The 27,119-nt window shown below is 42.0% G+C and overlaps 1 protein-coding gene across 4 annotated transcripts in view; it reads left to right on the top strand.

Annotated features, from left to right (window-relative positions):
* The window catches only part of PIK3CB (phosphatidylinositol-4,5-bisphosphate 3-kinase catalytic subunit beta), an 85,471-nt gene that overhangs the window by 6,487 nt on the left and 51,865 nt on the right, over positions 1-27,119 (top strand). For 2 of the 4 annotated variants that reach the window (XM_079315405.1, XM_079315404.1), the window contains exon 2: positions 12,701-12,863. The gene's annotated coding sequence lies outside the window, so the exon portion shown is untranslated. Of the gene's footprint in view, positions 1-12,700; positions 12,864-13,856; positions 14,079-27,119 lie in introns of those variants that run through there. The other 2 variants (XM_079315406.1, XM_079315403.1) reach the window with 1 other exon arrangement.

The following is a 27,119-nucleotide window of genomic DNA, read 5'->3' as shown; positions in this document are numbered from 1 at the left end:
ATACCATATTAAATTGCTTGTTTCTTACCTTGCTGCAAAGTGTATTTGAGCACCACTTGTTAAGGAGGGCTAGAGTCTGGCTTTATACTCACTTTGCTTCTTTGGGGGAGGCAAGATGGGAAACTCACAGCTGGCAATTCCTAGATTCCCAGAGTGGCACATCTTGGGGTGATGCATCTCTGAATCCAACACAGGCTTGCAAGTGATCACAGAGTCACAGAGCAGGATGTGCAAAGAGGGGTGACAGGGGACAAGGAGGGACAAGAGGAGGAAGAAGGAATAAAGGGAACAGTGTATCATCCAAAATGAATAGAAGAACAAGGGGAAACAGGAAGGAGTTCATGAGGGACATTGAGATTTCTGATCTTGTTTCTAATTTAGGCACCAACTATAAAAACGTATGTATTCATATATTTCTCATATGACTTGCTTTGAAGGCTAGTAAGATTCTCCATGAATAAAACTCTTTGTTCCTCTCTCTGACCTGTCACACTTAATCTTTTCCAACAGTTATGATTTAGCAGCAACTGTAAGAAGATATTTGAACTGGTCTCCTGACTCCACCCTGGCACCCAGAACCAACAGAGCAGTCAGAGGTTAATGTGAGCTGTGGGAAATAAACAATTTGTGTGTGTGCCACGGATGCAGAACCTACTGGAGATAGCAGGGCAGCAGAATGAGGGGTTGTCTCAAGAGATTTTCAACAGAGCTCATCAAACCCAGATGTGGCATTGTTGATTTGAGACTACTGTGGAGTTCAGACTAGGAAAGCAAGCAATTCTTAATAAACACTTGGGAAATACTATTCAAGAGATTTAATTTTTCTTCCCCTTCTGTTTCATGTCAAGGTGGAATTTTGGCCACAAACCAGACTTTTCTGGGTTTTTTTCCACTGTGTACTTCATGTAAGGCACTTTTAAGGGATTAGACTAAAATATGTCAGCTTAGCTAGAGAACATTTTTTTAAAATTTGATGTAACAAAAATAATTTGGTAATGATTTCAAAATCCATGCTGACAAAAATGGGAAAAATAACTTGACTCTGCTAAATACCTTTGCAAAGGTCACAGCCAGTTTGGAGAAAAAATGTAGGAAGAGATTGAGCTAAGATAGTTCTTTAATATATTTCCATTTAATATCATTAACTGGACATCAAATAGGAAAAAAAATAAGGAAAAATGATGAATTGGAAACCTTGGAAAATCATATTTAACTAGATAGACCATAAACAGATGGGCTTGTCGTTGGATGCTGCTGGGAGCCAGGGAAAAGCAGCCTTGAAGCCTTGGGTTTCTCAGGCTGCACAAGGACAAGAAATTATAACACTGATTAAACACCTGCTGGATACTGAGAGATGTGTTGTTTTGCAGAAAACATGTTTTCAAAGAGGTGTTGTCTTCTTGGACCAAGGAGTATTTTCTATTCTGTTTTGCATGAACTATAAAACTGCAGTGTTTCTTTAAATAAAGCTCTCTTCTCTCTCTTTTGCTTCTCCATTACACGAGGAACTCTGTTGCATTATCCTTTTTGCTGCTTTCCTATAGCCAAGATGCAACATGGGATGAGTTGGAAAAGGGCAAAATGTACAGAAGCTGACATATGCTAGGGGCAGACTGGCCTGGAAAGAGTGTTGGATTCAGCAGGATTTTGTGTGTGCAAAGTTACAGGTGAGGGTATGTGGGATCAATACCAAACACAGTGTGATTTTCTGGGCATGGAAAAGGCAGGTTGCTGATGAAGAGCCAGTGTCACCTGGAGCAGCACATGCCACCAGCCAAGCTGCAGGACAGCCCGTTTTTGGGAGGAGCAGTGCTGGGAGGCTGAGGTTTTTGCAGGCACAGGGTTAGGTGTGTTTGGGGAGGTGAGAGCTAGCCAGCCAGCACAGAAGGATTTATTTAAAAGCTCTGTCCCAGACAAGATGTGTAGCATGGGACACGGGTTTGTTCTCTTGAACTACGCTGTAGAAACACTTGCCAGGTACATCTGAGCAGGGTGTGGGAAAGCCAGTGTTCCATCCTGCAGAGTTCCACAGGCTGGAAGGGACAGCCCCTGCAGGAGCTGCTACTGGCTGCAGGGAGAAACACAAAGCTGCTTTTGTTGAGCCTCCCTGCATTATCATTCTAATTCAGCGTTTACACAGTGCAACAGCCCCACTTCTATCAGATACTAATTATGTCGGTTCACATTTTTTCATCTTTTGGGGGAGGTTATCACCTGATCTTTAACAACTTGAAATAATCAGGTTTTTAATAGAGTTCATATGGCCAAGCCACTATAGAACTACATGATTGTTCCCCAAGCTGTTGTTATGGGGGAAGGAGAGAAAACAGCAAAACAAAATCATGCTGTTTTTCAAGGCATATTTTATGGATAATTTAGCTGAGCATCATCAATTCTTAGGTTTGAAAATTATTAAACCACAAAGTATAATGGCATGTTCTTTGATAGAAAACCTGACATAACAGGATCTTGTTTTTCATATCTGTGTGTATTTCTTTTTAACATATATCTGTGATAATGGTAGTTTAAGATGTGACTTAAAGATTAAAAGAGGTGAAGTATGCCTCCCTCTTTATTCAGACTTTTCTCAGAGGAATATTTAGCATGAGAGTCAATAATAAACATCTTTAGCTTAAATTATCAAAGAGAAAAACTAATGTTTAACTATAGTGTTTTAAGATGTTATTTTGAATCTATTATATGAAGGAATCAGCATAGGATGGGTTGGATGTTTACAGGTGCTATTTCATGAATTGAGACTTTTTTCACTGGGATCTAGAGATTTCTTTCCCTGTATTGTGACTGCTCCAGGGATTTGCTCTGTTAATGGTGCTTGAGAGCTGACACTTGATACTTTTTTTTGCTGTTTTGAAACACCTGTCTAGTCCCAACCATAACTGAGTCACTGTAACTGAAAATTGTACTTGACAAAAGGAATTCTAAATATAGTTTACTGACACTGTAAGGATGTACTTGAAGTTTCAGTTTCAATGAGTCATTGTTGTTGTCCATTGTGTGGGGGCACTAGAAAGGCTGGAAAGGATTTTTGTGGGACCCTTACATCACAGCTCTGCTTTAGTAGCTCTCTGCTGAAGGCCTGGATGAATCACTGCAGCTGAAACAGGTTTGCCAAAGTGCCCTCTGCAAGCTCTGGGAGTGAGCACACAGCAGTAAGGACACAGGCCTGTGTACAGTCAGGTATGTAAACATTTCCATATGCCAAATGTGTACAGACTGTCATTACCATCCAGTCTTGGCCTTCCTGCTTCACAGCCACAAGTTTATGGTGTGTGACAGGCTGAGCTCTGGCACTGTTTGCATGCACTGAGAGCTAGAAAGCCAAGCTGCTGTGGAGTGGCAGGAGTGTGGATTACATACATCTGTACATGTGTGCAATATGCACACCAACAAGCCCCCTCAGGAAAGCCTCTCCTGACTCTGTCCTGCTTTATCCTACACACTGCTGCGGTGAGGCTGTGGCAGGTGCCCCTGTCCCTCCTCCCCTGTCCCTGTGGAGAGAGATCCAGGCAGGAGCTGGGCAGCACAATTCTGCTTTGTAGGTGGTGGATGGAGGGGAAGAACAGTGCAAATGAATTTCCTGTGCTGTCATCACATTCCTCTCTGAACCAGAAATTTATACCTGAGCTTTGGTGCCCTCCCTGGCTGAAAAACAGCTTTTATTAAAAGGCGAACTTTTCAGGTCTTGTGAAATCTAGACACCACTGGTCTTTCTGAGTGTTCACCTAGCCCTAACATTTTTAGAAATCTGGGAATCAGTATTTTATTAGTCTTTCATCAAAAAAGGGTTATTTCAGAACATAAAGAAAAATTAATGCTGCAGTGAGTTACCCTGAGTTACCCTTTCTTAGGAAAGCAGCAGTGGCTTGCCAAAGCATTCTCCAAAGGTATTTGTGGATGTTTTGGTCTTTCCAATAGTTCTTCTGTAGGGGAACTAAAAGCAGCTGGGAGTAGCATTTGGAAACCCTTCTTCAAAACATTCCTTACTGAGCACTGGCATTTCTGTGATAGCTGTAATGCAATCATTAACCATGTCCTGAACAACCTTCTGAGCAGGATGGACTCCTTCTGGCATGGGTTTTGCTTTGTGCCTGTCCTGATCAGCCCAGACAAAAAAATAAACCTGTGTCAGTTCCTGAGATGTGCACAACAGTTGTCACATAATTGTGACATGATTTGGCCATAGTGAGTGTAGTTTCAGTTCCCCTGTGCTTTGTGGTATTTGAACAGTCACTGATGCTGATGTTTCAGGTGACAGACAGGTGGGAAGCCTTGCTGCTGGGAGTTGTGATATTTCCATTACTTCTCTTCCAGACATGGGAGATCAGGCACAAAAGGCTGCTGCTGGAAGCAGGGGGCAGAGAAGGCTTGGAGGAGGTTGTTCACTGGTATTTCTGCTTTCCATTTATTGCCCAAACAGGAGCATGTTTCTTACCAATTGCAGAGACTTAGACCCTTGGATCTCAGTAGTGTTTAGTGCTGCAGGTGTCACACTGTCAGCTGGGCTGCAATCAATTGCCAAGAAAACAATTATGGAAAAGAAACAATCCAATTCAATCCACAGCTCTCAGCCCTGTGCAGTTAACAGACATTAAATGAAATAATTTATACTTTGAAAAAGTTACAGAAAATGCATGGGTTTCCCTTCTTCCTTAACAGCTCTGTTTAAACTAATTGCCCAGATATTTTTTAGAGTGCAATTTGGTGATGTTCCCTGGGAGTTTCTTGGGTAGTTGACCCTAAGTCAGCCTCTCCTACAGAAAACCCTCACAAAAGTACAAATGCCAGTGGAAAATCCCAGAAATTTCCTTGGGCAGTTCTCCCTTGGGACTAATGATTCTCAGTCTCATGGAGGTGATTCAAGAGCCCATCTTCATCCCAGTGATGTGAGTAACCGTGGCCGCTTTTGATCAGCTGGCTCAGAACTGCCTTTGCCCCTGCTGTGGAGTGTCCCAGGCAGTAAAGCAGAAGGAATTACTGGCATACACTGTGCAAGCAGTGGGTATGCCTAAAGTGACACTAAATTCCAAGGAGATTTCCTCTTCCAGGTTGAAATGAACTGTGGCTCCCCTTGGGAAAATATGTGAAAACACATATTCTCAAAATTGGGGTGGGGAACAGTGTCGGGCAATGCACGATGGGAAGATAAGGCTCACATAAAACATCCTTGGTGGGAGGAGAAAACCCCCAACTTGCTTCCATTGGCATTTGTCATCTGTTCTTTAGGGTATTACCAGAACTGCAATACTCCTGAGACATCAGCTTTCCCCACTGCAGGGGCTGTGAGGCCAATCAGGCTTTCAGAGAAGGCCATCTCTGAGTTTCCAAGAGCTTTAAAATCTGCCTTGGAGATGGGGCAAGAGGAAGATCAACAGCCAACATTTGGTGGGATGTGCCTCATTAGTAATAAGCTTTAGGTGCAGAAGAACTGAGGAAGATGTTTTTCCATTATCACAGGGGGGAAGCAATACCAGTTAAGGCAAGGCTTGCAGTAGAAACATTTACTGGAAGTGTTTACATGTTACTTAATACCTTGACATGCATTATTCAACTTGTGTAATATCAGCTGGGGTGGAGCAGGGAGGAATGGCTTTGGCAGGAGAATTTGTTTGCTCCCCATGGAATATCTTCCTGGTTGTAGCTACCTTCTTTGGCAATGAGATACATTCCAGGAATAGAAAAAGTGTTCTTGAGCCACATTTTTATGAGCTGCTGGAATGTGCTCTCTTTTGAAGGTGACCTAACCTTGCCCAGATGGCTGCTCCTTCTCTGAGCCCTGCCACCCTGTCAGTCTTTCTCCAGAGAGGAACAGAATTGCAGTGAAAGCCCCCTGTGAGCCCTCTCCAGGCAGGGGAGCTCCATACTGAGCACTGAAGCCACTGAAATGGATGCACTTCCCATTTTGGAAACAAACCCCATTTTCCATGCAGAGGGAGGCAGCAAGTGCACTCTCCTGAGCAAGCCACTTAAGCTGCAGTTCTGATGTGCCTGAAGGGCTTTATGAGCTGCAGCCAAGTGAGCTGTGCCTTTCTGTTGGGGAAAAGGCAGAGAGGGTTCTGCTTACATGAGCAAGGCTGCAGTCACACAGTGAAGGAGAGGAGAAGGAGACATAGATTGGGAAGCGTGAAGTTCAGCTGGCATCTCTGCTTCCCTCATCCACACAGACAGCAATTTCATGATTCACCTGCTGGATGATTCTGTTTTGCTGACAAAGCTGTGATAAACAAAGACTTGGCATCATCTGCATAGTTGTTTAATCTAAGGGCGTATGAGTCATACAAATGAAACTTTCAACATGTTGTGATGGACTGCCAGGCAGAGCTGGTGGAACACACAGCTTTTGATTTGCTTAATCAATACCTGGAAACTTTGTAAAAAGGGATTCAGCACAAGGCCCAGAGTTACCAAAATAGTAAGGCAGGATTAATCTCTAGTTTTGGAAGAAATAATAATATATTTGTTCTCTTACACTGCAACGTTGGTTTTTTTTTTTTTTTTTTTTTTTTTTTTTTTTTTTGTGATGGCATCTTGCCAGACTTAGTAATTTTAGCTCTTGTAGACTAAAAATTAGGATGATGCATCTGTAGCTCAAAGAAACTGTCTAAAATATAATTCCTAGAAATAACATAAGTCTTCCTGATTTAGGATGACTGGATTGTCTAGCAATGAAAAGCTGTCAGAGCAATGCTTCAAAAAATGTACTGGCATTTTAGGAGTATTCCAGGAATCTCTCCTGCATTGCTTGTGCAATACCCATTAATAACACTGCTCTGAAATGTCCTTTTTTCCAAGGGTGGGACTCATGGCTCTGGATTATCAGAAGTTTAGTAGAACTTTGAGATGAAATTATTTCTGTCTTCTGCAGCAGGGAACTGAACATTCTTGCTTCTCACCAATTTCACTGTGTGCTTATGCCTCTGTTTGCACTGATTTAGTTTTAGAAAAAAATAAACATTGAAATTAGTTGTACATGAATTAGTATTAGACTTGAAACATTGTTAATAAGACTTCTGTAAATGCCTTTTGAAAGCCTATCTGCTGCATATATGTATCATTGGTAGTCCTTTTAAAAATAGAAACTCATCAGTAGTATTAAAATTACAATACAGTCACCAGAGAGAAGAAGGTAGAATCTGAGATTTTAGCTAGAGATTCAAAATAACAGTCCATTTGTAGTTACAACTGGTATTTTTGAGGAATGATGACACATGTAGTATTTGTCATTTTTCTAGTGCTTATGTATTTTTTAAGTTTCATGACAACTCTTTTAGTTTGCCCTGCTATGTAGGTATTGTGGTGGTAAGCAATGAAATTATTGTTTTGACCATGTTTTCCATGGGCTAGTGAAATGTCAATGCAGCACCTGTGTCCTAAGTAGCAGCAGTGTGTCACATTTGCTTTTATCTCTTTGGTTTGCACATCATGTGTAACTCGTGCAAGATAAAGAAAGATTTGGGTTGCAGCAAGACTCTCATGGTTTGCAAAGTCACATGGCCAAATTGTGAGGTGATGCCCACTGTGCACTGCAGGTCAGGGAGTGTGTTTGACCCAAAGGATTATACATCTGTGTACTTGGAGGGATAAAGACTGTTTTCTCTGTTGTGACAGTTCTGACAAAACAGTCTCACTAACTGTTACTTACACCATTGTGGCTGGACAATGATGTCCTCTAAGAAAACTTGACAAAACATCAGTTGCAAGTCTCCTCAAGGTGAAATTCTGAAATAATGCAGTGTTTCATATCCACAGTCATTAAAAAGTGTGACAGCATCAACAGTATTCCTGATCATTACTGGTTTTCACAGTTGTCACATCTGCTCTGTTATCAGAATTGCCTTAACAAAAAGGCCAGCTAGAAAATAAATATGCAAAGAGGCTGAAACAGAGATGGATTTCCTGTAATGAATCTCTCTCTAGTCTTAGCCTCTGGCTGAGAATAGTAATATGCCATTAACCCAAGAGATGTAAAACATGCTGTGCTGTGCTTGGAAGCGTGTCAGGAACTCCTCCTGTAAGGATGAGAAGATATTTTATTGCTTTCCCAATTGTGGTTGGCCTAATGATAGTAAGCATTTCAGCAAAAGGGAACTTCTTGTGAAGGCTGATGTTTGATTTTGGCAATTAGCAGATTGCAAAAAAGGGCTGGTAACACAGATGTATCAAGGCAGGAGGAGCAGCTGTTACACTTGAAGTGCTGTCTCACACATTACAACCTGCTGGACATTGGAGCCTATTTTTAGTAAAAGAATAAATAAGCTGGCTGTGCCCTACTTTTTGTCAAAATGTGTCATGGGATCTTTGTATTTGATTAGAAAAGTTGGTAGAAATAACACAAGGGAACTCGGTGCCTCGTCTAAAAACTGACATTTCTAACAATCCAGTTATGTTAATAAAATGTTAATATTGGTTATGAGTTCAGGCCCATAAAGTATGCAGAGGAAATGATAGCTGGTGGGAGACTTGCCTGTGTGGGATGTAAGGTTACATGCCAACAGAAGTCCTGTTCTAGTAGGCACTGGCCTTTTGGATGAAAGAATTTGTTTTGTATTGATGGAACTATTTTTACAAAGTCTGTGTAAGTAAACTAGAAAAATGAAGGACTACTTAGAGTTATTTCAATATAAAGCGAGAATGTAGCAGGAAAGTCAGCTGGCCACTTCAGAATTCTGTTGATTGCTGTAAAGGCCTTACTCTTCCTACTTCTGAGTAGCTTTTTGGGGCTTTTTATCTTCACTTGTTGACACAGATGGAGGTCCACATACCTCATGAAAAAGCTGTCTTATAAAGTGTGACCATATCTAGAAACCAGAACAGACCAGAAAAAGATACATTGGCTATGGTATGGAATTAGTGACAATAAGTATTTTCATTCAGTTTGTCTACAGATTACTGCTATTAAAAATTTGCTGCTTTATTACAATAGAATTGGCATGAACTGCCAGAAATGGCACCATTTGAAAGTGCCTGCCTAGGAGCTCCTGCCCATGGGGTGTCTATGCTTTGGAAGCAGTAGGACCACGAGCCTGGATTTCCTTGGTGGGCTGGGGGGATCAGCTCCCAGCCCTCCCTGGCACAACTGCAGCCTCGGTGCAGAGGGACTCTGCAGTTGCCAGGCTTGGAGAGCCCCAGGGAAGCTCTATGGGATCACCAGCATAGCCAGTGCTCCAGAAGGACAGCCTTGGTGTGCTCAGGTCTCCCTCCAGCTCCGACCTGCTGCTGCTCACCTGCTCCCACAGCTTCTCTGAGTGGGGAAAAGCAGAAGGAGCTGAGCCCAGCCATTCCCAGCAGGGCTGTGTCTGCCCTGCTGGGAGCATCAGCTGATGTGCTGGTGATTCTGGTGTGGCACAGCAGCCTCGGAGGTCAGGGAGATTGAGGAAGAGGCCCTGGATCTCAAGTCACTTTGTGTCATTTAAGTTAGGTTTAAAATTTTAAAATTAGAAGCTTCAGACAGGGAATTCAGTGGGGGAAACAGAACAATGAAGTGCCAGGATGGTGCCTGGGCTGCTGCAGCTGGATTTGAGGGACTGCTGTAGCTGGCAGAGGGGTTTATCTTTCTGGTTCCTGTACGTATGCTCTAGGTTCTCAGAGAGCTTTTCTACTAAATCTTATTCATGTTAAATAACTTGGTTTAGCAAAGCACTGTTAAAAGCTGCTTATTCTTGCTACAGGCTGTTGCTTCATAGCCAAACTCAGCATCTATTTTTTCTGATGTGTGCATTTGCAGTCTGGTACTGAACATCACTCGGGGCTGCTGCTGCTGCTGCCCTGTGCCACAGCTAGCATGAGACACAAAGGGCAGCTCTGGGTTCTACACAGCCAGGCTGGAGCCAGCACAGGCACAGGGAGCAGGGCACTGCCTGAGCACCTCTGGGGGTCTGCTGGAGCCAGCACAGGCACAGGGAGCAGGGCACTGCCTGAGCACCTCTGGGGGTCTGCTGGAGCCAGCACAGGCACAGGGAGCAGAGCATTGCCAGGGCACCTCGGGGTCTGCCTGCTCACAGCATGTGGGAGGATGTCACTCGATGTCACACGATGTCACACGATGTCCTTCACCATGCCATTAGCACCTCTCTATGCTCCCTGAGAGGCCCTGTTGGCATGGCCAGCTTGGATTTCACACCGTGGGCTAACAGCTGAGAGGTCCAGGACTACTGATCAGCTTGTTGGTGATGGAGAGAGGGGAGCACCCCAGTTTGGATCAGAAGCCAATTTTATTGAGTGTACAGGGTGTTTATAAAGGGTTTTGCATGTATGGCACTTATCTAGGGTTCTAATTTTGGTAACAATCTCCCATTGGTTACACATTCTTCATGACATTAGGTCACCTGGTAACATTATCTTATCACAAAGTTTCACAACACGTTTCTTGGTCACTTCTTGCCCAGGGAGCATTTATCTGTGTCTGTCTCTCCCACAGTTTCTGCTTGATCAGGCCTAAGATACCAGCCCTTTATCAGTTCCATTGTACTTTGTTTTGTTCCCTATATATCTGAGGCTAGTAGAGGACAGTGCTACCCACATACCTTATCCACTTGGTCATACCATTCATATGTGCTGCAGTACTTTAACCTAGGGCATGAAATAATGTTTTGGGAATCTCTTAGTCTTTCCCTGCATGAGACTAAATATAGACTTTGACAGTTAAACCTGATTCTTGGGATCTACTGTACTAAATACATGGCTTGAAATAGTCACAACCAGTATTATTGACTTTATTAACACATTTTAAATTTCAGTGACTAGTGATTCTATCTGCCAAATGGTAACAACCTGCTACTTTAGGCAACAGGAGACATTTTTTTTTTCTAGTCTAGATGAAAGAGGGCCTTCAAAGGGTAGATGAAAGTTTTGTTAATAGATAAGCTATTTTTTGAATGTCATAAAGCAAGCTGGCTTTCCTCTAGTGGCTACTGAGGAGAGTGACATGTTATTTGTCATATACAAGATGTTCTAAAGCCTTTTATTTGGACAGCAGTAGGCAGCAAGCTGACAAAGGGATGACAATGCAGTGTAAAGTGCCCATTATTCTCTCCAGTATTGCTCACACAATTTTGAATATAGCTTTTTAATTTTTTTTTTTTAGGTTTTTTTTTAAATGAAAAGAATTACTGATAAGAGATTCTTGTGTTGTTCTGTATTCACCAGAAAACATTCCTGTGTATTAACTGCCTGAAGCTCATTTGGTTTGTAGATGTTGCCATTGTAGCAGAGAGTAGAAAGTTGCTCTAAGTGTTAAAATTTTCTAATAAGTTCTTTCTAAGCATCTCTCTCCCAGTATTTTGCTGTGTTCTGGATCATTGTCCTTTAGATTTAATAACTTAAATATTTTTTTCAGAATGGCTTTTTCTGCTTCAGGCCAAACATCTTTACCATGGCATTTCCACTTGCCCTTTTTTAATGTCTGTGATGTTTGCAAATACAGAGACAACTTAGTTTCTTCTGATGGTGCAATGACACAGGATTCAAAGAGTGTTAACACAAAACCCTGAAAATTACACATTTTCAGGCAACCAAGAATGTGCCCTAGGTGTCCAGCTGTTTCACATGCAAAGACATGACTCAGATCCAGCCTCTTTAGACAAAACCCTTTCCTTATACTGAGAACACATGTAACAATAGCCTGGGGGGCAGAATAATAGAACATTTGTTGTTTTGTGAAGAGGGGTGGGAAGGGAATTCAAAGATAAGGAAATTGAAAATTAAAATTATATTTGAAGTCTGCTGGTTTTTTTTTTTTTTTTTTTTTTTTTTTTTTTTTTTGCATGCCACACAGGATAAAAAAGTGTTTCTTTAAGATGTTTCAAGGCAAGTTCCTTATCCATATCACACACACTGTCTGTAACAACTCCATGTGTGACAAGAACATTAATATCATGCAAGCTGATCAACTATAATCTGAAATATGTTAATAACTACTGATTGAGATCTCTTTATTCCCCCTGCTAAATACTGATATTGTATTCTGAGGCATAAAACAGAAAATGGAAAGAAATTTGAAATCAGGGATTACAGCCCTGGAGAAAAACTCGGTGTGGTCAGGTTTCACTGAAGTCTATTCACAGAAATTGTCTGTACAGGACAATTTTAAAGTGCCTAGGGCTTTATGTAAGATAGGCCCTTCATCATCATTATTCAAATAAAAAGATGGCAGTGCAGTAAACAGATTTTTAAGCCTCTGGATTGTAGCTCTCTGCTCAATCCAGTAAGTCACTCACATCATACTTGGCTTATGCTTTGCAAAGACTGCACTGGATCCTGTAGAACAACCATCTAATGTCACAAGATCCAGAGTAAATAACTCTTTTTCAAAAAACTTATCAAGCCTTTCCAGTCACCAGTGAGGCCAACTACTGAGCCAAGGTTTCAGTATCTAAGCCAAGACTATCTGGAATATTTAATGTTAAAACCACAAATATCATAATGATTTGGAAAACTGCATATTTGGGACTTTTTAGACTACTGGATTTCATTAATAACTTATTTCTTCAGAAATATGTTTCATTTGCAATGTAAACTTTAAACAGAAGAAACAAGTGATTCAACATGCTGAACTAAGCTTTGTAATGCAGAACGTGATCTATTTCTATGAGCTGCACATTTGCCTGATAAACCAGTTTCATTTGAACTCTAGTGGCTTTTTTTTCTTTTTTTTTCCGTTTTTTTTTTTTTTTTTTTTTTCCAGGAAGAAGGGAAGTCAAGTGAAGTTACTACAATCTGTGGTGTGAAGCATGGTGTTGGGGAGCAATGCCTGTGGTACTGAGCAGACTTAAGGAACTGGTTAAAAGTAGGAAAGGGAGCTGTTAATTGATACACCACAGACAGGCTGTGAAGGCAACTGACACACGGTAGGCAAGATTTCTCATTAACTTCTGCCCTTCCACTGAGACTTGCCTAGAGGTAGCATTGCTTGATCACCATTCATGCAAAAATCCCATTTGCTGAAGTAATAGGGGAGATCATGGTCCTTCTCAGAGATTTCCAGTTAATCCATGTAGTGGTTGGTTGGGTGGTTTGGGAAAAACAACAAAGTATTTCCTAGATGTGTTCTAATCCAAATTTAATGGATTTTTTGTGCCTTGAGAACCGGCAAGTGAAGTTGAGGAAGTAAAACCGTCCATCCATTCATTTTCAGAACTGGAATAACTGGAAAAATGAACAGACTAAAATAGACAAGCTTAATGATACAGCATGATTATTAGCATAGGGATGTTAAAATATGCATAATATGATCCTACTCTGCGGACAAGGATGTGCTACGCCTCGCCCTGCGTTCATTAAAGGCGGCAGGAATGTTGCTGCTGATTTCAGTGGGTGGGGACGGGCCCGCTGCATTAAGAAGTTGTTTCGTTACCGGTTACATTCTACCTTGTCTTCCTTTGATTGCTTCTTTCAAGCCTCAGAAAACCCCCTTTATAGCTACGCAATTATTCCTGGCCGCTCAGCACCAAGACTCTTGCAACGAGGACGTACCAGGGAATTCACTGGCAAGGCAATAGGCTGCTGTAACGAGCTCTACCCCGCTGATTTCCAAAAGGCGCTTCGGGAAAGGTGCTCTAGGCTGAGCCTTTCAGCGTGCCCACGGGCAGCTCCTGCTGCCCGCAGTCCGAGGCTGCCGGGCGCTGCGGGAGCGGCTTTCCGGGAGCAGCACAAGGGGGAACTGGAACTGCGCGTCTGTCCGTCTGTCCCGAAGCGGGTCTCGCCAGGGGGATCTCTCTGAGGTGTCTCCAGGGGCCCCGCCGCGCGGCCCGCCCCGGGGCGGGGCAGAGCCGACCCCCGCTCCGCAGCGCCGGCCGGAGGCGCGGCCGAGCGCGGCCCGCCCGGGGAAGGGGAGCGCCCGCAGGGGCGGGACGCGCCGCGCCATTGGCCGCCCGCCGCGCTCGGATAGCGAAAGCCTGGCCCGGGTTGGCGGCGCCGGCCCGAGGGCGAAGCCATCGCCTTGGTAACCCCGGCGGAGCGCAGCGCCGGTGCCGGCGGCGGCCGAAGGAGCGCTCCCCGCTGGCGCTAGCGCCGCCGCGCTGGCTGGGGCGGCGCGGACACGGCGGCGGCCGCTGCCCGGGCAGGTGGGTGCGCGGGGCCGGCTGCGCTCCGAGCGGGACGGACCGGGACGGGACGGGACGTGGCTCGGCGGGGCTGCCCTCGGCCTCCGGCTCGCTGCCGGCGGTGCCTCCCAGCCCCGGGCTGCGCAGGAAGAGGGCAGCGCGCCGCTTGCGACACCGCGGTTGCTCAACTGCGCGGGCGGCCGTGCGCGCTGCCCGCGCCGGGAAGGTTTCGGCGGGACGCGGCCGCCCGGCGGCGGAAAGGGACCCGGGGCTGGGCTGGGCTGGGCGGGCGCCTTTGTGCAGACCGCGCCGGGAGCGGCCCCGCAACAAGTGCCCGGGCCGGCTGAGCCCTCCCGCCGCGGGGAGCGGCGCAGCCCCGGCCCCTTGCGCTGCCCGGGCTCGGGAGAGGCTGCGTGGTCCCGGGGCGGTCCCGCTCCCCCCGAGCGTTCGCCGGACAAGCTTTGCGCTATGCCTGGTATTTCTTTACTATTTTTTTTTTCTCCCAGCTGAGAAGCGACGGTGATCGCTCTGTGAATGTTAAGTGGCGTTGCTATTACTCGATACTCCCGGTTGTTTTAAGCTGCATTTCTGAGCCCAGTTGTTTCTGGTTGTTTTCCTTCGGAACCGCAGGAATTTGTATGGCAAAGCAGTGTTGGGGCTGTGTTCGCAGTCAACTGCGCGGGCGGCGCGCAGAGCCGTGGCTTTGGCAGCGCTGACATCGTGCGCTCTCCTGAGCAGCCCAGCTCCACGGGAGTGCTCGAGCACACACTGCCCCTGTGTCACGGGGAAATAAATCTTCATTAGTCCCAAAGAGTTCCTGAAAGAGGAACGGAGACCTTTCATGCCAGACTCGCTGGTTTGTCTCGCTCCAACACATGCATGCTTAGACCCGTGCTGGACACTTTCCAAAATCCGGAAAGATGAGTTTTCATTGGGGTGTGGGGAGGCTTTTTTGTTTGTTTTGGTTTTGGTGTTTGTTTTTTCCTCCCGATCTTTATGCACGTACAGGCTTTTCTTGTCACTGGATACACGGACAACTTTTGTTCACTTGGAATTGACAAGTGTAGCCATAATTGTAAATATTAGGTACTAAGTCCGTGCTGCCGTTATTCTGTTGATGTTGAACTTCATTCAGGCTTAGTAAGTTCCTGAAACTGGAAACCCCAGCAACATAGGATTTATATTTTCAGGACTGTAGTTCAGGATTTAAAGTAAAATGGATGCATGGAGGATGTTGGAGAAATTTGATTGGCCTGTGTTTTGTAACATTAGCCAGAGGCTCCTGCAGCTGTATGCCTTCAAAGATTAATTAAAAGGTGAAATAAAACTTCAGAGCATGCTTGCTTTTAGGAAAATGGTATATAAAGGAATATGGAGCATCTGTATGCTTGGCAAAGGGTTGTGAAACCTAGTGGAATGCGTGAAGGAGGCTGGGAATCAATCACCAGGTTATCTGGGAAGCTTCAGTTCAGGCTGGTTTCAGTTCAGGTGGTTTCCAGGCTTTGGGAGTTCCATGCCAGCAAGCAGTGCTTTTCAGGAGAGGAGGGATTCAGGAAAGGATTACTGAACAAAAATTCTGTGGTAACTGGTTTACTGGCCTTTTTAAAAAGAATATGGGGATACTGGTAACATCAAGAATGTTTTGATGTGTATTGCCTTGGAAACATGCTTGAGTGGAGTTTTTAACATTGATTAAATGTTTTGGGCCATTTGTGGTTTTTTTGGGGTTTTGTATTTGTTTGTTTGTTTTTTAATAAAAGAGACCTCCTTTATACATGGTCTTAAAATATTTTTGTTGTTTGTCTATTTAAGTATCTATTTTTCTTGAGTAAAACTCACTTCCGTTTAGCCAGGTTTCACTTCCTTGGAATATCTGATGTCATGAATTCACTGGTTCTCCAATTGTCTATGGACTTTTGGCAGAGCTCCAAATTCTAGTGTAGGAAGGCCTGCTTAAAAAAATTAAAAAAAAAAAAATCTTTCTTTGACTTTTGTTATGTAGTGAAGAGAGATCATGTCCTGTTCCACTATTCCTTTCCCTTTAAAGTGTGCATATGTCTGTTGTATGCTCTATTTTGCAATAATTTAAACTCAAAATCCAGTAAAAATCCAAGCTGTTAGAATGCGGTATGTACGAGCAGGGTGCAGAGGAAGGAATGATGTTATTTCCAAGTTGTGTGGAAATGCAGGCTGGTGTTTTGGCAGTTCAGCTAGAAAGCTGCTGTTGTGTTTCAGTGACCAGGGCACACAGTTCAGGCAGTTTCACAGATCTAAAGATACACGTGGAAGAGTTGCCCTTGGCTCTTTAAAGGTTGCCATCAGTTAACTTAGCTGAAAATAAATGCAGGGCTTGTTGGGCTGTAGAATGTGGTGCTGCATTTGTCCAAAGGCCATGGGGCTGCTCTGGTTTAGCTGGACTTGCTGCTCTTGGGAGCAGCAGACCATTAAGATAGGAAGTTTGCTCCTTTTCTGAACTGGTAGTTTCTGTGGAAGCAGTCCAGGACAGAAAAATCTGAAACAAGCATCATTCACACACTTGCATAGAAAAGCCTGCTTGTTTGTTTGTTTTGGTTTTTTCAGTGAATGTGTGTTTTCCTCAAACCAATACTCTTGGGCTGACATGCATGGTGTTACACACTACATTTCAAATAGTTTGCCTCAAAATATGGGGACTTGGAATCATGGGGGCCAGAAGTTCAGCACTGTTGCCTGATTTGTTTTGTGGCAGTGCTGCTGCTAGTCCTTCTAGTCACTTACCTGTGAAAGTTGCAGTGTGTTTTGTTTTGGTAATTAAATCAGATCTAGGGGCAAAGATCATCTTGTGTTAGAAATTTAACCCTTTTTTATAATTCATTTTAGTAGTAACTAAATGCAAGCAGCTGTGCTTTGGGTTGGTAAAGTGTGTATTTACAATCCAGAATTAATAGCAGGTAACCTTTGAAATAATCACAATTCTGGGAGCCTGCAAGGTGAAGGTTACATGGATCTGGATAATGCCCGAAGTATCTTTTAGGTACTTCTAAAGCAACGTCCACCAATCTGTGTTAGTGCATCAGATTTACACGGGAAAATCCTTTTATCTCAGCCTTGGTGGAAAGAAATTCAGGAATGTGGTTTCATTTGCATCCATTAGGAGCTGCAGGGGAGGCCCTCATGTGCAAATGCTTGTGGATATGTAGGTACCAAAATAATTGAATTTACATTCTGGCTTCAGAAGATTAAAGAGACAAAGAGTAACACCGAGGTGTCAAAACCAGCTTCCTTTGAGAAGTGGGATTGGGGCAGTTCTGCTTCCCCACTGATAATCTCTGCATGTTACATTGGTTGATTCTGGCTTCTTTTAGGCAGCCAAGGTTTAATTCTAGCCTGCTAGAGGGCACAGACTTTCAGAAACTGGTTGTACATAAACAGAAGATCCGGGCTGTCCTCGCCTACCTTTGCCCCCCTCCCGGCTTTGGCTTTTGGCCAAACCTTTTTCAGTTCATTAAAAAGGAAAAGGGCAGTTGTACCAGTTTCTTACCTTAGGTGCTCTTGACTTAAAATTGTGAATTAATTGAACTCCGGAGTAATTTTGTGTCTTTGGAGCTACGTGTATGAAAGTATGTTTTGTATTTAATTTTAAAAGAGAAAAAAAATAAGGAGTACTGGAACTTTTCTCTGAGACAAAATACCTAAAATTGCTCCTCACAGCTTCCTTTTGTTTTTTTTTTTAAGCTTGTTAAACATGCATTTTTCATAAGTAGTGTTGCATAATTTTTTTGCTATGAAATTGAATTGTAAAGGGTGCCTTTCTGTTTCTAGAATATCCTGCTTTTGTTTTCAATAGTAGTTACTCTGATTTTTTTAGAATAGCTTTGTAAATTCATCAAAATAGCCTCATCAAAATATCTTAAAGGAACTCTATCAGAGGTACTGATGTCTAGTTTTATGCTTGTGTAGCTCAGCTTTATATGCTGCTGTAGAGCTGAATGGTTTTACTTCCCATGTTAGGTTGATAAATAATCTTTTGATACTTTACTTCACTACTGGCTGTATAAATACAATTTTTATTCCTATTTTCCAGAAGCTGTGATAACTGGGAGTCGGTGTTGGGGATTTAATTTCTGTGCTGGTGTGTGATGTTATGTTTTGGTTTTGCATGAATTTGCTTGTGAAGGAAGGAACAGTGAGAGCACTGTTATTTCTAATTTCTTCTAATGAGGCACAAGTAATCAGTGCATTCTCATTGCTGTCTTGTTGGGTTCACTTTTAGGGGCTGCTAAAGTTTTAAATTTCTTTTCACAGTATTCTTCTGGGGCTTTCCTCCCATATTTTCTGTATGCAAAGCAGAAAGCAGAGGCATTAATTTGGAACTAAGTCCATCAGAGGCTTTCACTGCTTGTTCTCACTTTGGATCATTCCTGTCCTCTCCTTACCCATATATCCACTGGGTTTAAAAAAAAAAAAAAAAACTCTGGGAGAGAATTCAGAGATGGATTGGAGGATGTAAGTTTGGAGTTGGCATCAGCTGGCAGAATGTGGGCAGGAGCTCATGTGGCTGGCAGAGGTAGATAAAGAGTTCTGTGGAAGTCATGTGAGGCTCTGTGGTGAGAGATGTTTGTTAACAAGAATTTATAAAAATATTGCTGTGCCTTTAGTTTCATGGTGCAGTGTTGCTATGAAGTGTTTGATAATTCTTGGTGTTTCTGAAAGTCCTTTGTGTGCACAGAAGGTATCAGGGCAATGAAATATTTTAATAATAAGCATAAGAATAACCAGTTGTTATGTGGACTGTGCAATAGCTGGTGGTCTGTACCATTAACCTGACACTCTAAGAGGCCCAGAGTCCTGCTGTCAAGTGGTTTTGTGACTTAATTGAGATTGTGACTTAACTGTGCTTGTGTGCAGCTGCAGAGTATCAGAAGCAGTTTAAAAATCAAAGTAGGTAGGTAGTTTGGAGAACATTGTACAAAGACTCTAGAAAATAGAATAACTGGTAACATTTTTTTAGTGTTTGAAGATCTTATGGGAGCCAACTCTTGAGCAATACCTCTTTTATCTTTGGTAAATATAGTGCTTGAGAGAGGTATTTTGATATTGTTTCATCATTTTTTTTTTCTAACAAGCAAAGGTAATATTTTTGAAATGTGCTGTTATTTTCAGTTAACATTTTGATGTTTATGAGAATAGAATGTTCACAACAGAAGAATGTGGAGCCTATGTGATTTTAAAAACTGGATACATTTGTGTCACTACAAATAACAGCCAAAAACTGCTTTGGAGTGCTGCAGAAGAATGGTTTTCAGTCAGTGGTGTGAGCATGGCTGTTAGTCCTCCAGAAGGCTGCAGGTTGCTCTGTATTTTGTGTGTACAAACCTTTGGTGCAGACACAGCTACAGGGGACAGCCAGGCAAACAAGGCCAGCCTTGCCAGCAGAAACTCAAGAAGCTGAGTACAAAGTTGACTGGGGAGAAGGAAGCACATAAAATTTTACTTGAAATTTACACTGGGCACTGAATCCCCTTTCTGCTTGGCTTCATGTCTCAGATTCCTTTTCTGGTTTTGAAGAGTACTTTGGTCCTTTTGCCTGTGCTTTTTTTCCGCTTGGTCTACCTTTCAGTATTCCCAGTTTTTTAACTTTTTTTTTTTTTTTTTAATTTGTGTGTGTGGCACTACATCTACTACTCTTGGGCTAGTCCTTCTCCCCAGATCCTCCCTTATATTCCCTCCCAACCCCCCAAAAATTTGTGTGTTAACCATACGTGACAATGTAATTGACTCTCTGCTGGTGTTGGGATGTTTTTGGCGTTTGGGGATTTTTGTGGTTTGTTTGGGGTTTCCCCCCCCCAGTTACCTTTGTGAATTTAAATAGGTGTTGCTGAGGAAGGCAAGGCCTTTGGGATTTTCACACCACTGCACACATTATGTATTGGGGTTTGAAAATCACATGGGCTTGGACTATTTGTATTTCTGACTTTCAGTGCTGAGCATCTTATTTAAAGAAAAGAAAGAATTTCTGAATTTACTGTTTGGTTATCTGGTTATTCTGAGTTGACTATTTGGTTATACTAAGGATGCAGTTCAAGACATAAGATGTTTAAGGAGGATTGTCCAAGTCCTAACCAGGGATCCTCTAAGCAAAGAAGAGTTAGTGCTTGGTGTGAAGGCAGCAGTGAAGCAGAGACAGTGCATGTGTGTGTGCTGTCCACATGGGCAATGGCAGCATCAGAGTGTGAAAAGGCACTGTAGAGTTAATTAATGGGATGGACAAGACTGAATCCCCAAAAACAAGTCCAAACCTAGTAGGAAATGAAATGTAGAATCCTAAATGGGTGGGAAAGTTGAAGATCACCCAGTTGTCCTCCCCTGCCATGGGCAGGGGCATGTTCTGCTATCCCAGGTTGCTCCCAGCCCCATCCAGCCTGGCCTTGGACACTTCAGGAATGGGGTAGCCACAACTTGCTTTACAATTTCACACTAGTGCAGCTTTATAACAACCTGAAAGGAGGTTACAGTCAGGTAAAGGTCAGCCTTTTCCCAAGCACCAAGTAATAGGGTGAGAGGAAACTGCCTCAGCTGCACCAGGGGAGGTTTAGGTTGGATATTATGCAAAATTTCTTCACCAAAACAGTCATCTAGCATTGAAATGGGCTGCCCAGGGAATGTTGCACTCACCATCCCTGGATGTATTTAAAGGATGTGCAGATGTGGCACCCAGGGGAAGGTTTAGTGCTGGTCTTGGCAGCACCAGGTTAAAGATTAAACTTACTGTTAAGGGTCTTTTCCAACCTAAGTGATTCTATGGTTTTATTTTGTTGTATGCCAGGAATTGTGGATTGAACCACAACAGCAGGAGGTGAAGAACACTTGTGTACTTCTGCTGAAGTGTTTTGAATTATTTACTTGCAGTAATGACTGAGGTGTGTGTCTGTCTGTAGAAGAGCTGTCTTGTTTTTCTTTTCAGGCCAGGAATCGTGATGAATGCTGATGGAAAGTGAGTAGTAGTTTCTGAACCCTCTGGAGTGAAGAAAAACATCATTAGTCTGGCAGATTGTCAGCAGCAAATGGTACATTAATTTTTGGCACAAAACTTGCTAGCAGAAAAAGAGATTTTCCTTTGTGTTGTTAATAATAAAAATGAGGAGGGACTGATTATCTGCTTCGTAGCTAATACTGTTCTGCTTCTTTTTAATGTCCATGTAAGATAGATGCAATGCTTTTGACAAAAATCCTTTTATATTTTATTAAAAATTTTTTAAAAACCACTTTATACTATAATGATAATCTGCATCTGATTACATGTCTAACTTTAAATCATTTTATTGAGTTCATAAGCTTTTACAGACTGTGCAAACAATTGTGAAACTTCCCATGTGTTTAAAGATAGAGATGTCACTCTTCAGATGTGTAGAATACTGAGAGTCTTCATGCTAGGCCAGTTTTACTTCCCCAGCAGTTTGGAGGTTCTTTTTTACATTTGCTACTAGTAGTAGTAATGTAAGGAGATAGTATTTTTTTTTTTTTAATAAAAATGTTTATTTACACTTGAATTAGGTGACCTCTAGCTATGTTGAAAATTTTAGTAAGCTCAAAATAATGACCTAACACTGTTTTTATCTGAGTAATAATAACAATAACAGCATTTTGTTTATGGAATTGTTGCTTTAACTGTTAGGATGCCATTTCTTTTATAGTCAGTGTCATTCTGTACAAGTTAGAGTCCAGCTAACATAAATACATAACAGTTGTTTATTTGCATTCTGCAGTCTGTTTTGATAACTGGGAGCTTCTGTTTCCTCTGGGTGCTGTAAATAAATCTGGTGCATGAAGAGTTGCAGTGAGAGGGAGGAGCAGAAAAGTTCTGCATAAAAGGGAAGGGCTGTAGTAGAGTTCTTCAATAAAAGCAAGTTTGGCAAGAATGTGAGGATGTAACTTAAAGAGTTGGATGTAATGCTAAAATCACAATTCAAGCCTTTTGCTCCCAGTTTCTTGTAATGAGTGGTCAGTGGAGATCTGCAGCAGCTCTGTATCTTTCAAAGCTGCATGAACATCTTGGGTGCTGTCCTGATTTGTCACTGCAAATATTCTGGATTACAACTCCCTTTATAGTCAGCTTGCTGGACACCACAAAATGACTCAGCTTCTTATCTGTTTCTACGTTTTGAATAAAGAATTCCTCTCTGTGTATTGTTTCCCACACTCCAGTTGGTTTAACTTTAAAGCTCCAACATTCATTTACTTGGGTGAGAAATACTGTGAGTAAAGCACTGGCTGGGGATTTGTAATAATTAGATTCTATTTCCAAGTGTGTCACAGGCTCTGTGTGAGTTCAGAGACATTGGGTTATCTTGGTGTGTTTTTATCTGTACATTGTGGTGAGGCAGTTTTCTTTCTTTGGTGGCTTTTTATGGTAAACTTGAGTTAATGTCCCTGAACAAACATGATGGATGTGACACTTAGGGACAGGGCTTAGTGATGGGCTTGGCAGAGCTGGGAGAACAGTTGGATTCCATCATCTCAGAGGCCTTTTCCAACCTTAATTATTCTGAGTTTCTCTGCTGCTTTAGGATAAATGCAAGCATTTAATTGGAAAATACTTTGTAGCAGCTCTCGTGGTTGAAATCGATGACAAATAAGTTTTATGTGCTTTATATTAGGATGGAGAAAAGGTAAATGTATTTTTAAGTGGCCCCATTAAAAAATTAAGTGACCACATATAATTGTTCCAGCTGTTATGCTGCTTTGATTGTCAGTGAAAATGTTTTTGTTGAAAGAAAATCTTCTTTATTGCATTCAAAAAAATGAAGGAGAAATTATTCTTAAAAAGTAGGTAGAGACAGATTATAGTGCAGCGGCTAAAGTATTTTTAAAGCATTGTATCATAAGATTAAAAAGTTAGAGTCTTTAGTGTATTCTTGTCATGGGAATAGAAATTTGAATGATTAACCCCTTTCTATTTATAGCTGTTTTCTCTGAGTTATTTCTGTTCCAGTTAACTTCCAGGTAAATTTTGTGAGAAGGCAGAGCAATTCTTGCCTTAGTCTACCTCTGCTGCTCATCATTTTAGTATCCTCAAGTTACCATCTTTTTACTGTGAGTTTCACAAACCATGACTGAATTTTCAGATTTATTTGTAGTTTGATAACTTGTCAACTTTTATTGTGTGCAACTACAGGATTTATAAAGGCCTTCAGCATTTGGTGGCTCCTTTTGTCTTCCCATCACTATTTGCCAGTTTTTCAGATCCTGCTATGTGACTGCCTAGGGTGAATTCCTGGAGGTGTTGCCTCAGGAGAATGGGAGATGCAGGCTCTGTGTGCTGTGCTGATAAAACTTGAAGGGACCAGACAATATATACCAATTTCTGTGCAAGTTTTCCACTCTTTGATGCCCTAAGCTGCTTCTTCATTGTTGATTTAACTGGAACCTGTTGGCCAGGAAAGTAGCAATTACTCTTTGGGTGGTTTTTAGCTCTATTTGTTTAGTAATCAAAGGTTTCTACCTATGTAATGATAATTTTCTTGAAAAAGAGGCAGTAGTTAGACCCCTTATACAAGAAGGGTTCTTTAGAAATAGCAGCATTCCTGAAACCTTTTGCTCAAGCATCTACATTTTGGTGATTAACAGACCCAGTTAAGCTGAAGAAAGATTTATTGGGGTGTGGTGGCAAATGAAATGATTTATTGTTAAACTTTCTGTTGTTCTGTAATGTACTTTTTTCTTGCAATATGCTGGTGAGAAATAAAATAGGATTTTAGAGGGGCTTTGTTTTCTTTCTCACTTATCTTGGAAGAAAATTTGAAAGCAGTTTAGGGAAATATTTTTTAAGCTTTTCCTTGGAAAATCTGCTGCTGCCAGGTATGGTATTGAGAAATTTCTGTCTTGGTCAAGCCATCACTGATGGTGTGACAATTGAAAAGCCTTTGCTTTCAGTAGCAAGACTCACTTTTTTGGTGTCTGATTATTGCCATATTGTAATAATTGCTTCCTTAAATACAAATGCTGCTGCAGCACCAGCTGTTTAGTGTGCCCAGGTTTGCATCCCTCATGTCCTACTGCTCCTGCAGTTGGGAGCTGAAACAACAGACTGGGGTGAAGAATGCAGTGAAGTTAGCAAAACAAAGTCTCCAGTGATCAGCCCTGGGAGAAGAAGGAGCTCTTCATTTATGTTAATATGATATATATGATATTTTATATAGATATGTAAAATAAATGTTCATTTATCAGAGAGAGGGTGGATTTTATACACCTTGCATCTGAAAATGTTAGTGATTGTCATTTCTCTGGGCAAGTCACAGCTCCAGCACTGCTCAGGCTCTGCTCCTTCTCAGACCAGGGAAGGGAATTTCTCTCTTCAGAGCTCCTGACACCACAAATCACTTTTGCTTCTCTCAGAAATAGGTCTGTGGAACAGGTAGTGGTGAATGGACTGAAGCCTTTTGTTAATGAAGGAAACCAGAAAATGCATGTGGTGTAAATGGCTGAGCTGAGCACTGCAGCTGAGGAAAGCAGAAGGGTTTGGGCTGGTCAGTTTGTTCTTACATCAAGTATTCTGTAATTTGTATTGCTGTATTATAAATTGTCATGCTGAAATTATGCTTCATATTTTAAATATTTTTTCCTATTAGGCTTCACTACCTGAAAGAGAAGGGAGTGGGGGGCAAGAGCGGGTTAAAATGCACACTTTGATTATCTAAAAGAGCTTAATAGATGTGCTTTTGAGTGTTGGCTATAGCTGGAGGTAAACTCCATTTATTAGGTACTTGTACTTTTCCTTCTTCAACACTGGAACTATTTTTAGTGATTACTTCTAGTTTCAGATATTATTTACTGTGAGCATGTTGTTAGTGATGGAATGCTGTTATTATTTATTATATGGTAATGTTTGGAATCAAACAGCAAGTTGGACTGCAGCAGCATGTCAGTAAAATACACTTGGGTATTTCTGTGTTGGTTCATAGCCTCTTGCAATCCACATTTGAGAGTTTATTTTAATCATAAAGAACAAAGCTTTTCAAGTGATACCTGGAGCAGGGCGTGCAGTACCTTCACAAAATGGCTCATAATAATTAATTACTGAAACATTGTTCAGTCTTGCTTTTAAATTCTGTGTTCTCATTTACATGAATTCAAATATGAGCACAACAAAAAGCAGAATTTGGGAACGAAATAGAAATAGATTTGCATAGTTTCACCATATTAAGCATTTCAGAGAATGTAACTGGGAAGTGAAACATGGAGACATGAAAATAGTGAAAAAATAGACTATGCAGATCACAAGAAACAGAAGTAGTGCTACTAACATTTCAGGTAACTTCAGGTAACTCTTGATGGGATCCTCACAGAAACAGGATGAGGACTCACTGCTTTATTTCTCTGTTTACTGCAGGTAAATATTTATTCATGTAGTAACTCCTGGGTGGAGCCAGCTGGGGTTTTTCAGTGTTTTTGTACCTATGACACACTAGTGAGTAGAAAATGCATCAGCAATAAGGGCATGTCAGGTGTTTTGAATTCAGAGGAAGTGCTTTGTCAGTCCTTTTGCACCTTGAGCCTTTTAGAGTTTAAGGCAATCAGAGAGAAATCATGAAAAAGGGCATCATAAACCTTAGAATGGCTGAAAATGTCTCACTGAATGAGTATAAGATTTATTAGAAGTGATGGTGTGGGGGTAATTTTCTTCAGGAGTAAGTCCTTGTGTTCTGCCCAGTAATTAACTCTAGATTCGGGAGCAGCTTAAAAACCACAAGCATGGGATGTAATTGTGTTGTGATAGAAGACCAAAGAAACAGGTACAGGAATTGCTGTGCTGCTGGCAATTAATGCCCCTGCCCTTGCCCCTGGGACTTCTGTCCTCAAATACTGCTTTGGATGTGATGAAAATCCATGTAGAGTCAAATATTTTATTATTGCCTGCAGCCTGTTTTAGGATGTGGAAAGCTGAATTTGGGTGGCAGGGCTGCTGGGAGTGTGCAGGGATGGCAGACAGGCTGGTTGGGCTTCACTGACTCCTGCCAACATCTCTGTAGGTGTCACAGGGGTTGTGCAGGGTGCTGGGTTTGTCTGCACCTGCCTAAACTGCTGCTCAGGGTCAGGCTGGCTCAGCTCAAGCCTTTGGGCCCCACACTTCATGTGTCAGTGAGGATTTCTTGCACATTGGAAAAGTTAACGCATATCATCCATTTTAATATTTTGCAAAAGCCTAAACTATGAAATATGTTTATCTAAAACATACAAACTATACAGAGGTCAGGACATTGGCCATAAAAAGCTGACAAATTGTACTATATCAAAAGCAGTTAAAAGTGATTACAGACTACTATATAAAAATTGTTAATAATAATTTGTAAAAACCAATAGACAATAATAATAATGAAAACCATCAACATAATGAAATAACATTAGAAAAACAAGGCAAAAAATTATTTGCCTCACAATTCCAATCAGCTTGAGTTCTAAGATTGAATTAGTAGGAGGGTTACTGGGTTGCTGGACCTTGAGCACCATCAGGCAGGATACATCACTGTGAGGAGGGACACACTCCCCCCTCTTCCCAGATAAATTCAAATGTCAGTAACTGACGCCTTGCTAGAAAACCACTGTGTTCAAAATAAAGACTTGGTGACAATTTGCAAGATTGTTTTGATATTGTCTTGCAGGTCTAAACCAAAAGGGTGCTCAGCAGCATGTGCAACCAAAAAATGATTCATTGTAAAGTGTGTTAGTCTGTGCTTGTGTGAGAACAAGTGTGTTCTAACCAGGCCTGTTGGGCACTGCAGGGGATTTCAGAGGTGAGGCAGTGCTCTGGGAAGAGTGAACAAGGCTTCCTCACACTGTGATTCATTGTGGGAGACAGGGCTCTTGCCCTCAGCCACCCACTGGAAAAATGTAATTATGGTATTGAGTTCTTCTTCATGAGGGTATAACTGAATCCAGCTTCAAATCATGTTCTTAACTGTTATCTGTTTAACTTAAAGAATAATACTGGAAAATGCTAAGTGGTCTCTGTTTTGCCCATCTTCAGGAATAAGGAAGGATGTAAACTGACTTACAGTTCTGACATGGATGTCTGTTTTGAACTCA

Source organism: Erithacus rubecula, assembly GCF_903797595.1.
Source record: "Erithacus rubecula genome assembly, chromosome: 11".
Taxonomy (NCBI): domain Eukaryota; kingdom Metazoa; phylum Chordata; class Aves; order Passeriformes; family Muscicapidae; genus Erithacus; species Erithacus rubecula.
The sequence above is the reverse complement of the archived record's forward strand: the minus strand, read 5'-3'. Positions and strand labels throughout refer to the sequence as shown.